The sequence below is a fragment of the Egretta garzetta genome, unplaced genomic scaffold (assembly GCF_000687185.1).
Source record: "Egretta garzetta isolate BGI_Z169 unplaced genomic scaffold, ASM68718v1 scaffold275, whole genome shotgun sequence".
Classification (NCBI taxonomy): Eukaryota; Metazoa; Chordata; class Aves; order Pelecaniformes; family Ardeidae; genus Egretta; species Egretta garzetta.
Genome location: NW_009259867.1, coordinates 783623 through 799825, shown reverse-complemented (window position 1 = coordinate 799825; position 16203 = coordinate 783623). Strand labels below are relative to the sequence as shown.

The following is a 16203-nucleotide window of genomic DNA, read 5'->3' as shown; positions in this document are numbered from 1 at the left end:
CCTAAAGGGCTTTGTGCCTTTGCAGCCCTTCCAATCTCATCCATCCTTGCAGTTTGTGATCTTTCTACTACCAACTGCCCCAGGAATGAGGCCAGGCCATCACCCTGTCACATACAGTCCTCAAACAGGCCAAGTTTTCCCTTCCCTGCCCTTTGAGAGGCAGTCAAGTTATTGCCACCACGCAGCTGAAGAGGTACCTTCCTACTTCAGCCCACATCAAGCGAGTACCTCTGCTTTCATTCAAGCTCTAGTTCAGAAGTAAATAAAAGCATTCCAAACGGAAGCCAAGAGGTACTAAAGATACTTCTCTATCAGGGTCAACCTGAAACACTTCCCCAGATACTGCTTTTCACTGTCTAGGCCACTTTCTCTCATGCAAGTAATGACGTTGCTTCTAACTAAAGCAACTAAAGCCATTTAAGAATGGAATATAGAGCATGGGCACTTACACTTGGACTGGTAAATGCCTCTCCACTTTGCAGCAGGATGCAGTCTAAAGCATCTGAAAGCTAAAACTCTCTTCTTGCCAGACCGTCTTCTAGATTCCCAGAAGGACACTCAAGTCCTCCCCAGCTGCCAACCACTCACTTGCCCTTTGCATGAGCATTATGCCTCTCCCCGGGCAGCGTATAGCTCTGAAGGATGCACGTTACAGGGCAGAAAAATGTACAGTTCTGCATAAAACCTGACAGTAGGGAGTTTCTCCCTCAGAAATTAGCAGATAGAATTATTAAAAGTTTATTGTTAGACTGAGTCAACGCAGACCAGCACTTTACGTCACACCACAGTGTGTGACATAACAGATGAACCTTGGGACCTTAAACCAGAATAAACATAGACCTACCTATCTGTTTCCTCCCCTTGGTCAGCTCAACATCTGTACAATCATGATTAATATGACCCAAAATAGGGTTTTTTGGGGGGAGAAAATGGATTAGCATTAAGGGTTGGTCTTAAGGCTGGAGGGGGGAGAGGAAAGATGTGTTTGAGCTTGGGTTACACACAGACCCCAACCTTCTTTGCCAGATTACTTTTTAACCTGGACCCCTTCCCCAGCGTAGTGTAATGTACCATGACATAGACATGCCCACGAGCAGGGTGGGATCTCCTCATCCAGTTATTAGTGCCAGCTCAGAGTCCATAAACTCAGGAGCTCCTTAGGCCACGGGGGCAAACGCTGGTGGCCAACACAGAGATGTTGCTCCTCCTTCTGTCCCAACCTTTGCTGCTTTTCTCTAGGGGCCGAGTACCCTCATTCATCCTAATTGTGTTTCCAAACGACATCCGCCCCCCTCACGCGTCATGCTCCAGCTGAGTCTGCGTTCAGGCTGGCACAAAGACCATTCTGTCATGCGGAAAAACAATTCCAGGCTTTGTTTAACCAACACCAACATGCTGGAGCAAATTCTCCCATTCAGACTCTGCTCCTGTCAAGCCTCAGATGGTCATGACTTGGGATGAATTAGCATTCAACTTACCAGAGCCACCTCGCAAGCAGACAGAAACACACCATGTGCAAGTTAAGAGGTAATTGGGAATAAACAGGGCAGAAAGACAATAAACCCCTGAATCCCAAGACAGCCCTTAGCAGCATAAAAAGGAGGAAAAGAACAACAGCGGTGGCAGTTACTTGGATTAAGCTTTCGCATGGGATACAGGGAATGTGCCAATGCCAGCCATGTGAAGGAACTAGGCAAGATCTGGTTCAACATTTTCTTTACCAGGGGAAACGGCTGAGCAGGACAGCAATGAACGTAGGTAAGCATGGTGCACCACATAGTTTAAAAACACAAGAAAATGAACAAACCCATCAAAACTCTCACTCTGAACAGAAGACCCTCAGCCTTTTGGTCAGCCCAGGTTCATACACGGATGAGGCCACACAGCAAACATTTGGGGCACAGCAGAACCACCTCAAGCAATGGGGCCAGCTCATGATGAACAGTAGGACATTCACCACATCTACTTAAACCATGGAACTCACTACCACAAGAGTCCGTTGTTGCTATGAGAATACTACACATACATTCAAAAGAAGCTGGATGAGTCCATGGAGGGGAAAAAAAAAAAAATCAATTAAAAGCTAATAAAAACAAAGGCACGAACTCCAGCTCAGAAAGTCCCTGAGGAGGCAAGAAGCACACATGGAGGAAGTATAACTACAACCCTTTCCAGTTTTTGTGCTGTTCTTCTCCAGGCATGTTCTTCTGCATTATGAGAGGTTGTCGTGGTTTAACCCCAGCCAGCAACTGAGCCCCACACAGCTGCTCGCTCACTCCCCCCCCGGTGGGATGGGGGAGAGGATCAGAAGAGTAAAAAGTGAGGAAACTCATGGGTTGGGATAAAGACAGTTTAATAGGAAAGCAAAAGCCGTGCATGCAAGCAAAGCAAAACAAGGAATTCATTCCCTCCTTCCCATGGGCAGGCAGGTGCTCAGCCATCCCCAGGGAAGCAGGGCTCCATCACACGTTAACGGTGACTTGGGAAGATGAATGCCATCACTCCGAACATCCCCCCCCCCTTCCTTCTTCTTCCCCCAGCTTTACGTGCTGAGCATGACGTCGTATGGTCTGGAATAGCCCTTTGGTCAGTTGGGGTCAGTTGTCCCAGCTGTGCCCCCTCTCAACTTCTTTTGTGGGATGGTGTGAGCAACAGAAAAGGCCTTGGCTCTGTGTAAGCCCTGCTCAGCAATAAGGCAAACATCCTTGGGTTATCAACACCGTTTCCAGCACAAATCCCAAACATATCCCCATACCAGCTACTACAAAGAAAATTAACTCTATCCCAGCCCAAACCAGCACAGATGTGAGATAGTCTGGCTTGATATTGCTGATTTTATGCATCAGTCATAAAATTGTTTGTTGGTCACCTGCACGGCAGGACCTCAAGCGCTGAAAGAAGAGACAATGGAAGGTTGTCAAAATATCAACCACGTTGAAATCTCAGCAAGTTTAGGATAGCAGTGTGTGGCCAGGAGCTCATGAAGGGTCAAACAAGCATTCTGGTGTGCAAGTTGTCTGCTGAGAATGCTTGTTTTTTATGTTCCTTTTTTTTTTTTTTTTTTTTGCAAAAACAAGGAAGGCAAAAGCTTTACACAAACCTTATCTGACCCAGCTTTTTTTTTTTTTTTCTACCCCAAACCCCAATTGGAAGCTCATGTCCCTTCCTTAGGAAGTTCACTCCTGAGCCCAATAAAACCAACTATAATCTTCTGATTGACTTCAAAAGGACAAAACCCATCTGCCCTTTCTGGGTGACTGAAGGGTGAACTACCCACCCCAGACTCCCTTTGCAACCAACAAAGAGGCACATGAGCAGCTCAATTTAATTTGGGCATACCTAGACTCTCTCCACTAGCTACAGAATTAAAGTGCTCAGATCAGACCCTTTGCTTGTTGACAGCTAAGATCAGAGAAGATCACTCTCACCACAATTAAGGATATCATTCAGCCATTGCAAATAACAAGGCAAGTACGATAAGGCCCACGGGTGAGATGATGTTTACTTAGTGTTTTAATCCCTCATGGCCTTGTAGCTCCCACTATCATTATCATTATCACTTGCAAGCAGCTTATGCATGTAGAAGCGTAACTATTTTGACCCAGCAACTCATAAGCAACACAAAATGACTTGGGGCTACTAGATGAAACTCCAAACCAAACCCCCAAAAAATCCAGGTTGTCTGGAGGCAGCAAAGGAAAGGAGATTGTGAGAAGAGGGAACTCAGTAACACTCCGTTGGAGTAGAAATATGGGAAAGCCAGAAGAAAACAGCTAGGGCCAATTTTTGTGTTCCAGCTCTGGTAGCAGCTTTGGGAGCAGGAACTCCTCTCCCTTGGCCTCATGCTTCCAATATGCCTACTCTGCTTTTCCAAAGCAAATGGGATTTCAGCATGGCCTCAAAAAGCAAGAAAAACGACAGAGCGCTACACATCTGGGGTTAGAATACGTGTCACTGTCTACATTGAAGCAGTTTTGAGTCAGCCCCTGAGTACCAGTCTGAGTTGCAGCCTGGAAACCAACCCAGAGGCACAAACAGTATCAGAGGAGTGTCCCTTGGGACAACGTGAGACAACTGCTTCACAGATGCGATGGAGTTCAATGTATAGTAATGTCATCCCCCTGAACCATCCTCACCACTCAGGACCTCCAGAACTCAAGTAGGACCAGAGGGGATTTTGCTTCCTTTGTGCTAAAAGCCAGAAAATCATCGTAAAAGGGTGACAATAGCCACTTCTGAGATGGCTGGCTCCACCAAATGCTCACAAGTGCGGCTCTGGGATCCATCCTGCCCTGCCTTTTGACACCACTACCTGCCTCTCCTCCCATCTCACAGATGTTTGGTTATGCTCGAGGTAATGTCCAAAATCTAATGAGGTGTCATTCTGAAATGCCACTTCCAAAACCACACAGATCTGGCCTACCAAGTGACCCATGCAAAGCCTCAGCACGTCACAGCCTTTAGCATGGCATCCCCAATACCTGCCAAGAAATAGGGCAGGGCTGAAGCCCAGACAAAGGAACAGGAAGGGAGGAAAAATTAAAAAAAAAAAACAAAAACAACAACAACAAAAAAACTTGTCTGGATTAGTTTAATCCCTACACCCAGCCTTCCTCTGCTTTCTGTTTGGGTCCCTTAAACTCACTCATGGCCAGGAACATGAACAACAATCCCAACTTAAGAACTGCCAAATCTTTCCTCCTCTCTCCTCTAGTGCCCAAGGCCTTTACTAAAGACTGAGCGTAGAAGGAAGCTTCTAGTGTTTCATCAAACCCTTCAGGTGCTCTTGGAGGATAAATTACAAGGTACTGAAGGCAAGACAGACCTCTGATCATCATTCTGAGACGCCACAGTTCACTGAGGTGCTTTGAGTGCCAAAACCCAGGTCTTTTGATGACCTGAAGAGCTGGTCAAAGCCCTGAAAAAACTGTTTCACAAGAAGATTCCTGTTTGTTGAGCCCAAAGTACTTTACATGAGCCCTTTCCAATTCAACAGGAATGTAAACAATACCCCTCCAGGTCAGGGCACTGGTCTAGCTAGTCTGGCACTAAGAATAAGAGCTGTTAATTTAGAGAACAAACAAAAGCTTGGCCACTTTCTGAGGTCCATTCCTCTTGTATTCCCCCAACAACCAACTGTTGCATGAGACATCTCAAAGGGCGCAACCCTATTCCTAGTATCTTCCTATGGACCTGTTGTCCCTGACTTTATCCTCTTGAACTTGCTGATATTGTTTGTCTCCAAAATACATGACTAAATTGAAGGCAGGGTCCTAACAGACAATTCTGCCTGGTTTCCTTGCAGATCCTCAAAAGTCTTGTCTTGTAGCTCATTGGGGATTGAAGTCATTGCAGTGGCCGTAATGAAAGTACCAACTTCAGGAGCAGCTGCAAGGTCTAGGAAGCTTCCAGGCCATAAGAAATTTCCACAAAGAGACACAGCTTTGGTTCAGGTCCAAATTAAACTAAGCTAAAGTTTAAAAACAGTCCCTCCTGTGAACTGCAGCTCCTCCTCTTCTGGCTCTAAACGCACAGTTGTTTGTTACTTTCTTTAAAAGTCTTAAGTGTGTTACTGTTCCCCTATTATTGGGCCTTTGACCCAGACTTTTCACTTAACGCCTAAGACACCTGCAAGCTTTTGACGGCTTCCCTCCCTTGCAGAAACCCAGGCGAGCTTATCAGCCTCTCTCGCCCTGACTAATTAGTGGGGGATTGGTTTCTTTACTCTGCCAGGCAAGCTGTACAGCCCCAGCGTGAAGGCATGGTTTCCAGCCTTACTTCATCAGGCTTTGTATTGCCAGGTGAGGCTGTCTGCTTGCCTAGCACGGCCGGAAAATCCCTCCCTCAAAACAGGAGCAAGCCCCAACACACACGGGATCAGGCAGCTGCCTGCAGGAGAGGGGCCGCGCGTGCACAGGCTCCTCCAGCATCCCTTTCTGGAAAAGACAAAGTGAGAGCAAGCGGAGGATTTAATGCCACAAGTCTGGACCATACTGGGAATTAAATACCTTAAAGGCAACGTGCCTTCTTTATGCCAGGCCAGTGTGTTGTCTAGATGAAGCACAAGGGTGCATAAAAGTACATTTTACAGTCCAGAAAAATGCACTCCACACCCTTGGTCACTCGCACAGGTAAAATTTCTACTTGTAGAAAACACTCCCAAACTGTACTCTGCCTCAGGACTTTTACTCATAGCACATTACCTTCAACACTCCCCGCAGCCTGCTAAGGCTGATCTTACACCCCTCCTACGGTACATGTCTAAACATAAAACTGAGCCTCAGGATCAACGGGGAACCAACCATCCAACCAACCAACACTGGTCATGAAACCCCAAAATAACCAGCGCTGTAGAGCAACGTACCTTGCATAAGGTGGCCAATTAAAATTTCCCCACGGTAAACGCTACGGCAGCAGCTCCTCTGAGCTTCCGAGTCCTGAAATACTCGGTGCTCCCAGAGCCGTCGCTCTCCCCTCCCACCTCTCCCTCCCACGTCCAGCCGCCTCGTTTGCTGAAACACAGATCTGGGCCTGTTCATTAGGTGAGACATCCACAGAGCCCAGGGAGACAGTTACGAAACCCGTGCAAAAATAGGGTTTCTAAAGCAATGGCTTGTTATTCGCCTTTTAAAAAGGACAAGAAATCTCGTGATCTGCGCTCTTGCAGCTCGTGCCTTGGAGAAACTTAAAGGGAAGCTGCAAGGGAAAAGGACGGGGTGTGTTTTTCTTTGCACGGTGGCGTTTCTCAGCTCGAATCCCTTTTCACCTACGGTGCGTTCCCATAGCTGGTTGCCAAATGAAGCTCCCGTGCTTCTGCTCCTTGATTCTGCCAGCCTCTCCCCTCGTGCGACTTCTGCACCCGCTGCAGCTCACAGGCGGAAACCCTGGGAAAGGGGACGTTTCCTGCTATTCAGAGCCTGCTGCCGAGAGCCTGTGCCAGCCCGCACGTGACGCGTACACAGTCTGCCCTCTCCTACACCTCAGCCGGCAGTAACTATTTCCCCTCCTTCTAAAAAACCCTAAAAACAACCCCCAAACTCCCCAATGTCCATCTATCGGGAGGACCCAGAGTCCTCCCCAGCCCACCTACAGGAGCTCAGCCACCCGCCCACCTCCTAAAGCACGAGAGCATTTTTCCAGTTGATCCCCAATTACAGCAAATCCCCGCGAGTGTTTTTCCAAAGCAGAAGCCGCCGCCACCACGCACTCGCTCTCCACATCAGAAAAAGTAGAAATGCTGCTCGACGAAAGCCCCGTGCCCTCCCCCTTCTGCTTCAGAGCCTGCTGAAGGGCACAAACAAAGCCCCATTCTTTCCCAGGCGCTCCGACATGTTACGACTCAGCAGCTCACCTCCTCCCCGGCTATACAATCTCAAGGACTTTTACAAACTACTGGAACTTACTGTGGGCTGAGGGATCAGGACAAGTTGGTTTCTATAGCGAGGATGCTCAGGGTGTAACAGGAGACAAGAGGTGCCTCAATCACCTTTTGTTCGGAGAGGTTCTTGTATTGTGTTGACTTCCTTCCCATTTTCCCGGACTCCTGGGGTCTTTTCGGAGCAGAATGTACCCATAACTCACTGTCTGCCTCAACACAATGGATTACAGCACACGGGCAGGCAGAGCAGCAACCCTCGGAGCAGCAATTCTCGTACGCAGCGGGGAACAATACCAGGGAAGGATGCAGCCGGGGAATGGAAAGGATGAGCGAGCAATGAGCTCACTGCCGGCCTCCTACCTGCTCTGCAAGCTGCAAAGTCAAAGAGCTGGTGATCAGGACTTCGGCACAATTACAGACCTTTTTTCTTCCAGTCCAAAATTTGGAATGAAATCAGATTTTCCACGTCCTGAGGAAGCACTCACCCACAAGTGACTAGATGGCAGACAGGCTCCTTGAGTCCTTTCAAAGTCTTTGAATAGGTGCTTGAGCCCAGGAGGACTTTACAGCCTCCAGACCCTATATGGATGGAGACTGCTCCATGGCAGAGTTTATGATAGTGCCTACCCTCCAGACATCCCAGTGCCAAGCATTTCCTTATAGAGCACGAAGGTTTGGGGATCTCCAGCTTCCCTGTGGCATTGCATGAAAGTCCTAGGAGCTTTGGTCCACGCTGGGGGAGATGGACACTGGAGAGCCCACCGTACATCTAAGGTCTTCTGGTTGAACCCACTGAGTGTGTTTGGGTCTGAGCCTCAAGCTCAGCTCTGTGGCTCATTTCTGTACATTTTTGGTCAAGTGGCTTGTTGTGCGTGCTTTGGATTCATGTTTTTCCCCTGTTATTCTTTTTAGCTCCAGTCTAGTAAAGCTATGTTGAACCTGTGCTAGAAGAGGGGTGTAACAGTTTGGTTTGGGACATCTCTTTTACTTTTGCTTGTGTTTTCTCAGCAGAACTCTGTTTCCAGTCAGTCAAGCTAGTTTTCCTGAAATGCTCAGAATTTGCACAAATGTCATGTTCAGTCTGAGACCTTAAGGCTGCCTCTCAGCCTATAACCCCAACGAGCAGCAGCAGAAGCCCCAGGTCCTGATGTTTGCACCTCTGCGTTCCAACTCTGAGACATCCCTCCTGGGTGTTGACAAGGCATGCCATGATCTGCACAACCCAGTTCTCACTACGCTTCTACTCATTTGCTGCTTTTCCTTTTCTCCCAGCCCTAATCACCCTTGCTCCTTTGGGTTCCTCCGACAACAAACCAGACAGCCAGGATTTCTCTTTATCTTCCTCTGAGCAGATTCACGTTCCTCCTCCCTACACACTGCCCTCAACAGAGATAAGACCTCCAGCTTCCAGACCAGGATATATCCCATAGTCAACCCGTCCCCATTTGCACAGACAACTCAGCTGACTGCTCAGCAGCTACCAGGTTACAGCATGAATTCTTGTTGCTTTGCCTTAAAACACTGGGCAAAAAAAAAAAAAATCACAGTGATTTGCTGCTACTTGAGCAACTACTGAGCCACCTTAGAGCCAGGACTACTCTGACTCCTCTGCATCCACAATGGGAAGCTTCAACACACTGTGGACATCTTTACATCCAACCTTTAAGAGCAGATTAGGTCTGGGTTGGATATGGAGGGTGAGACACAGCATGGTCCATCACCTATATTGTATGGACAGTTAGGATTTCTTAAGATAAAGACTGATAAAGGGTGTCAATAGTGCTCTGCTGTCCAGAACGTTTCTGCAGTGGACGGGACAGTGATGAGGATGCAGATGTTTCAGGAGCATCTAAGACTATGTGTGGGACATGCTTCTCATCTTGTAAATGTAATTCTGCAATTGCTTCCCCATCCTGCTTTGATTTAGGGCGAAAAAGGGGGAAAAAAACCCTCAACATACTCAAAGACATATTTTGCAAATGGGTAAGTTTTAGTCCCGATCAACCTGAAGACATAAAGTCCTGTCTTGATCTCGGGAACTTGCTGGTTTCAAAACTTGAAGTAAAAAAATAGGAAGTAGACCTGAAAGGCTTTCAACTGTAAAAAAAATCCAACAACAAAAATCAGGGACACGTTGACAGATGCAACTTTTCTTTCTGAAAAAAGAAAAGGAGTCTGTGCCTGGAGTTTGTCAGAACTAAGCTTCTACTAACAGTTTTTGTGAAATAAACACAGCGTTTTTCTACGGAAGTCTTTAGAAATCTTCCCTATCCGTTCTAGGTCTCTCTCCCATTACCTGACCAGATTGTTATTAATGGAATTGTCGCTGGCTGTCTGCAGCCACAGATCTTAAACACAGAGCATGCGATACCATTTCTAGCCAGGAGCTTAGGGAATGCTACTAACATTCATTTGTCTACAGAGAGCAATACCAGGTGGTTCAGGCTTTATACTTTGCTCTCATATATTTTGACCTCATTTTTCAACCTTTTTTCCCTATGCTTTCAGGTGTCACTTTATGGAGCATGGTTTAAAGCTAGGCTTAACACCGTCACTAGAAACATCCACTCAAGGGATCGGGGAGAAGCAATTGCAGTGCAGTGGCCCAACAAATATACTGTCTCCAAGAGTTCTGCCCTTAAATAGATGGCACAGAAAGCTGGCATTCAACCACCTATGGCAATGAAAAGCATTTACTCCTCGAGAAATACCAAACTAGGTTTGATCAAGAAAACTCTAAGAGTTCACCTTAGGTTTTTAGCCATGAGAACAGAAACCTTACCAAATCTCACCCTGATTTGTACCTCGTGAGGAAATGTCTCCTTTCATAGAACCACAGAATGGTTTGGGTTGGGAGGGATATTTAAAGATCATCCAGTCCAACCCCCTTGCCATGGGCAGGGACATCTTTTGCTAGATCAGGTTGCTCAAAGCCCCATCCAACCTGACTTTGAATACTTCCCATGATGAGGCATCTACAACTTCTCTGGGTAACCTGTTCCAATCTCTCACCACCTTCACAATAAAGTGTCTCACCACCCTCATAATTTCCTTCAAATACAACTTCCCTGCAACAGTTGCCTTTTCCATCAAGGAGGTTTTTGTTTTGCTTTGTTTTTAACCAAAGCCTATTTATAGTCCAGGTTCCCCTGCTGAAACTAGGTCCTAGGCAAAGTTTTGAGTTCTGGGGCCAGTGATGCTGAGTCAGCTCTGTTGGCCAGCACGTCTTTCTATCACCAGGGCAATACCACCCCATGTTACAAGAACCAACTGTTCTGGAAATAGCTGCTTCATGACTCACTCACTGCAAGAATACCAGCTCCAATCCAGGGTTACTGAAGCATGCCCCAGAGCAGCAGCAGACAGCCTGCAGCCTCCCACTCCCACAGCATCACTCAATGAAACCTCAGCTCCTGCTTACCCCTGGGTAGAGGCCATTTGAACTTGTGAGAAAAAGAATCTATTTCTTTTTCCTCCAGAAAAAAAAAAAAAATAGCTCCTCCTAGCATGAATCCCAGTAGCATATAGCTTTCTTTTCCTTCCAAAAAGCTGTTTTAAAAGATCAGCAGCTTCATTTACCCCTCAAGACATCCCAAGAGTTTCAGATGTACATTGGTGCCAAGTAAAAGAGGACTGAGTTGAGAGGTGGAGGAGGCAACGTAAATCTAAGATGGCACCAGGCCCAAAATCCCAGATAGCACCAACCTGATGTTTCTGCTGCCTTGCTACAGGTATAACACAGAATCATCTGAGGCTTGGGCAAGGAACAGGGCAGTCAGAGCAACTGGGACCTCATTGGATCTGTTATGCTTTAGCCAGCTAAAGATCTGACACAGCACCCACCCCGGACAGGAGCAACGAGCTGAAGTACTCAGATTCACTCACCCAGGGGACTCTAACATAGAAGTGGCTGTCTGATCCAGAACACATTCTTTAAAACATGTGCCTTGCAAGCCCAGAAGCGTGGTATTTGTGCATGCCATTGGGAAACTATGCATGGAAACAGGAGCTAAGTGTGCAATTATTCATATCTCATGCAAAAGAAGTTTCACAATCTTCTTGATAACCAAATTTGTCCTGGTTCTTTTCACTGAGGCAACAGAAGCCTTTTCCCTGAAGGGTAAGAGAGGCATGCAAGGCAGGAGTGGTTAGAAAACAAGGAACAAGAAACTGGGATCAACAATGGGCACAGATGTATTTTCTCCATCTGAGCTACCATTCAGCAGTAAACCGGTGTAGAAATCAAACACTTCTAGAAATTCTCCAGACTTGTGTTAGGATGCACAGCAGAATTCAGGTAACAGGCACTGCAAACAGGCATGTGTCTGCATCTGTACCCCTGTCCATGTGAGACAGAGGTGGCAATCAGACAAGACCAGGGCAGATTGCAGCACAAGGCTGGCCAGGAGCAGGACAGGCACAGAACAAGCATAAGGAGAGAAGGCATGAAAAAGATATCGATATGTGCTCGACATCTTTCCTTACCACACTCATTTTCTTTTGTAGGAAAGCCTCATACAACGTTAAGAGACTGAGTCTTCCTACCACCCCCAGTCTCAGTGTCTGCTGGACAGAGAGCTCAGATGCAAACTAAATGTCACAATATTGAGCCTGCTCAGGCTCTCAGCTTGAAGAGTCAAGGGTTAATCCCCAGAAGTATGCACAGTCTAGACATTTCAGCCTTAGCTGAGGAGCCAGGTGACCTAAATACCATTTCCCCAGCTGTTGACATGACCTTTGGCAAGTCCACTCCACCTGTGCTCTCCTCTGTTAGACAGCAGTTGGGCATGATACTGTCTCTGGTGACATGTCCATGCAGTGCCTGGTCTGTGGCAGACCCAGTTCTTAGCACCAGCATTGCCAAAGGTCCAGCACCAGCACGGACTCACTACGACTTATAGTAAATTGTAGAAGTGCAAGGTTGAAAAGGGCCTGGACAGACAGCAGCTGTTGGCTGATGGTCTTCACCAGGTAGCATCTGGTTCTCTAGAGTAAGGAAGAGCTGGAAAGGGGCAATACCAAAACAGGAGGAGACTGGCCACCAGCATGAGGGACAAAACCTTGGTCCTGATCCAAGGACCAAAAAGTACCCAGGAGTAACATGTCTACTTGTGCCTGTTAGTCAAGCTGTACCAGTTCCTTCGCCTGTTGGATAAATTCCAGCTGCAACGAGGTGGTGCTGAAACTGTGCATCATGAGCTGCACCAACTGGTCCCATCCTCCCCCTGTCCTACACAGCACAGAAGATTTGGCTACCAAGGCAGAACAACTAGATGGTCATGGTGGGGATGGTCACCATTTCAAGGTGTGTCCCCCTCTGCGTGGTACTTGCTTCTACCCTGAGGGCAGAGGGGCAAGTCAGGATTGCCCATCCATCTGGCCATAGCTGCCATCCAAAAGTCAGGGTGCTACATGGCTCTCAGAACTTTGGAAAGCCAAGAGGGTTTACAGACACTTTGGGAAGATACCAAGCACCTCTGCAATAGCACCAAGCCCCATGTCATATCCAAAGACACAAGCTCACTTGGGACACCGTACCACACGGCATTACACAACTGATGTGCTTATTGCTTGGTAAAGCAATTCTAATTCTTGCTCCACAGAACAAAACAGATAAATACCAGGCCTTAGAGAAGCTAACTTCGACAGTGACAGCTGGCCATTCCACGAGAGGCACAGGGACTCGATTTAAGGATTAATTTCTGTAACAGCAAAGACAGAATCAAGGAAGCCTTTTTTAAATAAAACGCTTGATGCCCACTTAGTTACAAGAATGAAACATGACTCATGATTCCAAACTATTTATTGCTCTGTGGTAGCTTGTCTAACTAAAGGCTTTGCTAAAGAGGAAAACAAACACTAGCCTCTGGCAGGCAGTCCTAATTCCATAGGAGCTGCTACGCTTGCAGATAGCCAGAAAACAGGAAAACAGACCAAAAAATCCCCCCACTTTCCTATGTCAGCACCAAGCTGTCATCTTTCAGCTCAGAACAGCTTCTTCATCTCTGCAAAGTTATCTGAAGCCCTGAGCCTTTCTGTAGTTAGTAGGGTGGATAAGTTTCCGGAAAAGTGTGTAATCATAAAACAGTACTGTGTTGCTCTTTCGTTGTAGCAGAATGATTAGAACCCTTCCAGCTCTGAAAATAACAGGAAAATTTCTCTTAAGTTGGAGCAGAGAAGCGGTACCAGTGAGATAAGCAAGTACTTAATTGCACCAGTCTTTTGGGGCTGCAGAACAGCCCAGCTGGGGAACGGTACAGAGGTCTACAGCGCTTGACTGCAGGAGGACAGCGTCGTTTTACCAGGGCTCTTCCAAACGCTCTGAGCAGGGTGGCACAACCCCAGCTGCAATGCTGGGGCCTTCTTCCCACTCCTTGGCAAGCTCTGTCAGATGAATCCAGTCGGTGAATCAGAGGAATCGATAGCCAGAGGCATCTGGCACGTGGAGACGTGAAAGAGGAGTAAGGGTGCAGAGCTACAGATAGGCAAGAGACTCACTGTGGAAGCATGGAGAGCAGAAATCAACTAGATTTTCTTTATTATATGGATGAGACATTTTTGTGGCCAGGACCAGCCCCCCACCCCCATCAGCCAGATGGGTTTTATGGGTACTTCCTGAGAAAGCCACCGTTTGATTTGAGAGGGCTGGGAAAGGCTCTCCTCAAACACAGGCAGTGTAGGAGAAGATGACGAGGGCCAGCCAGCACCTGAGCAACCCTGGAGAGCAGAACAGGTCTTGGCCCAGTCTTCCCCCCATTTCTATCCCTCCCAGTTCCCAAATCCCCTGTTGAGGTAGCCGCATAGACCAGACAGCCCATCAGCAACGCACCTTTGCTGTAAGAACAAGGAAAATGAAATGAGCTGCATTCCTGTTTTACAGAGGCAGAGACAGGAGGGTTTTGCTGAATCCACAGCCTCCCCCAATTCTCGTGCATCGTAAACATGGGTGCATCCTTTCCTCACCCGACAAAATACCCAAGCAATAGAATTTAGAGAGGGACACTGTCATGCACTGAACATCACTTCCAAAGCTGTAACCTGCTGATCTTCATCATGGCACAGAGAAAAATCTTTTGCAATAGGACCACAGTCTCCCATACAACCATTTCAACAGCAGTTTAGTAGCATCTCCCAGCAGCCAAACCACCACCTGAGCAAAAAGCCCATCTTACCACGGGTTGAGTTGTCAGCCAGGATATGTAGCCATGTGAATGGAAGGAGCTGGTGATGAAAACTGCCTGCTCTAACTTTTCAGCTACTTTATTTACTCACTTTAAGGGGAGTGGAAAAAAAAGGAAAAAAAAAAGAAAAAATCAAGGAAGTAATGTTCCTCTCCCAAGGTGCACTGCAAAACATTCTTGGTAGACATGGAAACCCCTGGCAGGCTGCCATCACTTGGCCAGTCTCCACATTAACGTTTCAGCAAGCAACTCAATACTTGAACGGCTTTTAGAGAATTTAAAGGGAAACAGCAGCCGCAGATGGGTGATGCAGCTGCTGCTCCCTGCAGGCGAGCACTGGGGGTGTTCCTGAGTTTGCCTTCAGCTCCGTGGGGAAGCTTGTTGGGCTTCTGAGGTGCACAGGGCAGACAAGTTATGACGGAGCCACCTGAAAACAAATGCAGCCTCTGCACTTCTCCTACAAAGGAGGTTTCCTAGCCAAAGTCTTCGGGACTTCAGGGCAACCTTCAAATACTTAAAGGGGAGCTGCAAAGATGAAGGGGAAAATGTTTCATGATGCTCTGGGGATTAAACTGCAGGTAAAGGTATTTAAGAAGATCCATTCTTCCCTTCTCCTGGCTTCTCCCCTCTCCTGTCTCCCAGCTCTCCTCTCCTGCCCTGGGGCTGCCTCCTCTTTGCTTATGGTTGGGTTGAAGAATGATGGGGAACTGGGAGCCTGGTCTCCCTGGAAATCTCCAAACACCCAGGAGCCCAGGCAAGCACATGGCTTGGGACATTACTGCTCTGGGGAAGAGTGACAAGAGCAGAGAAGCCTGGAAGTGATTCCTAGAGGGCATGGGGGCTCTGGGGGTGGTTGGACAGAGATGACCCCACACTAAGGCAGGAAAGGAGACTCCATCTTCCCCCAAATCCCTTATTCCCACTCAGTCAGGAACATGCATTCTGCATAGCAAAGGGTTATTTCTCTCCAAAAGCTGTAACCCTGCACAGCGCCTACCACCGCAGCTTCAAGGTGCTTGAAAGCACATGGAGGAAAGGAATGAATGTGAACCCAGCAGAACAAGCAATGTAACGGAGCTGTGACGTGCACAAAAGTTACCCACTGGTTCAGTCTTGGATTTCCATCAACAGTGCCTGCAAACACTTTTACGACACGTAAGCGAGCATGAGCACACCCAGCACATACAACTTCTCTTTTTGGGAGCCTTCTCACAGAAGGCGTTTGCATTAGAAATCTCTGTTAAGAAATCCTGGCTACTTGGCAGATATCAATAAAGCCAGAATAAAGCCAGGAGACTTACTTGCCTGCTCTCTTCTTACATGCTCGGTACATTTCCAGGGAGACCAGGCTTCAAGTCCACCACGTCTCTTCGTCCATTTGCCCATCAACCCAAACACATGCAGACAGCAAAAGGTGGGGCAGAAGATGAGGGCCAGGCAAGAGCCACATCTCCTTTCAGTGGTTTGACCTTTGGGGCTCTTGCTGCTGGGCCGAGCAAACTCGCACGGTTCAGGACCGTGACGTTCTCCCCAACAACATTGTTGTGCTTCTGCGTAGCCACACCACCAGCGCGGCAGTGATTGGCGAGGTGACATGTTTAGCAAGAGCCACATTTCATTTATTTCCCAAGAGGATGCAAAAGG

The 16203-nt window shown here is 47.5% G+C and overlaps 1 protein-coding gene across 3 annotated transcripts in view; it reads right to left on the bottom strand.

Moving 5' to 3' along the window:
• ALS2CL (ALS2 C-terminal like) overlaps positions 1-16002 on the bottom strand; it is a 52520-nt gene extending 36518 nt beyond the window's left edge. The window contains exon 1 of one of the 3 annotated variants that reach the window (XM_035895637.1): positions 15861-16002. The gene's annotated coding sequence lies outside the window, so the exon portion shown is untranslated. Of the gene's footprint in view, positions 1-6364; positions 6407-14550; positions 14615-15860 lie in introns of those variants that run through there. The other 2 variants (XM_009640097.2, XM_035895638.1) reach the window with 2 other exon arrangements.
• Positions 16003-16203: the final 201 nt, after the last annotated feature.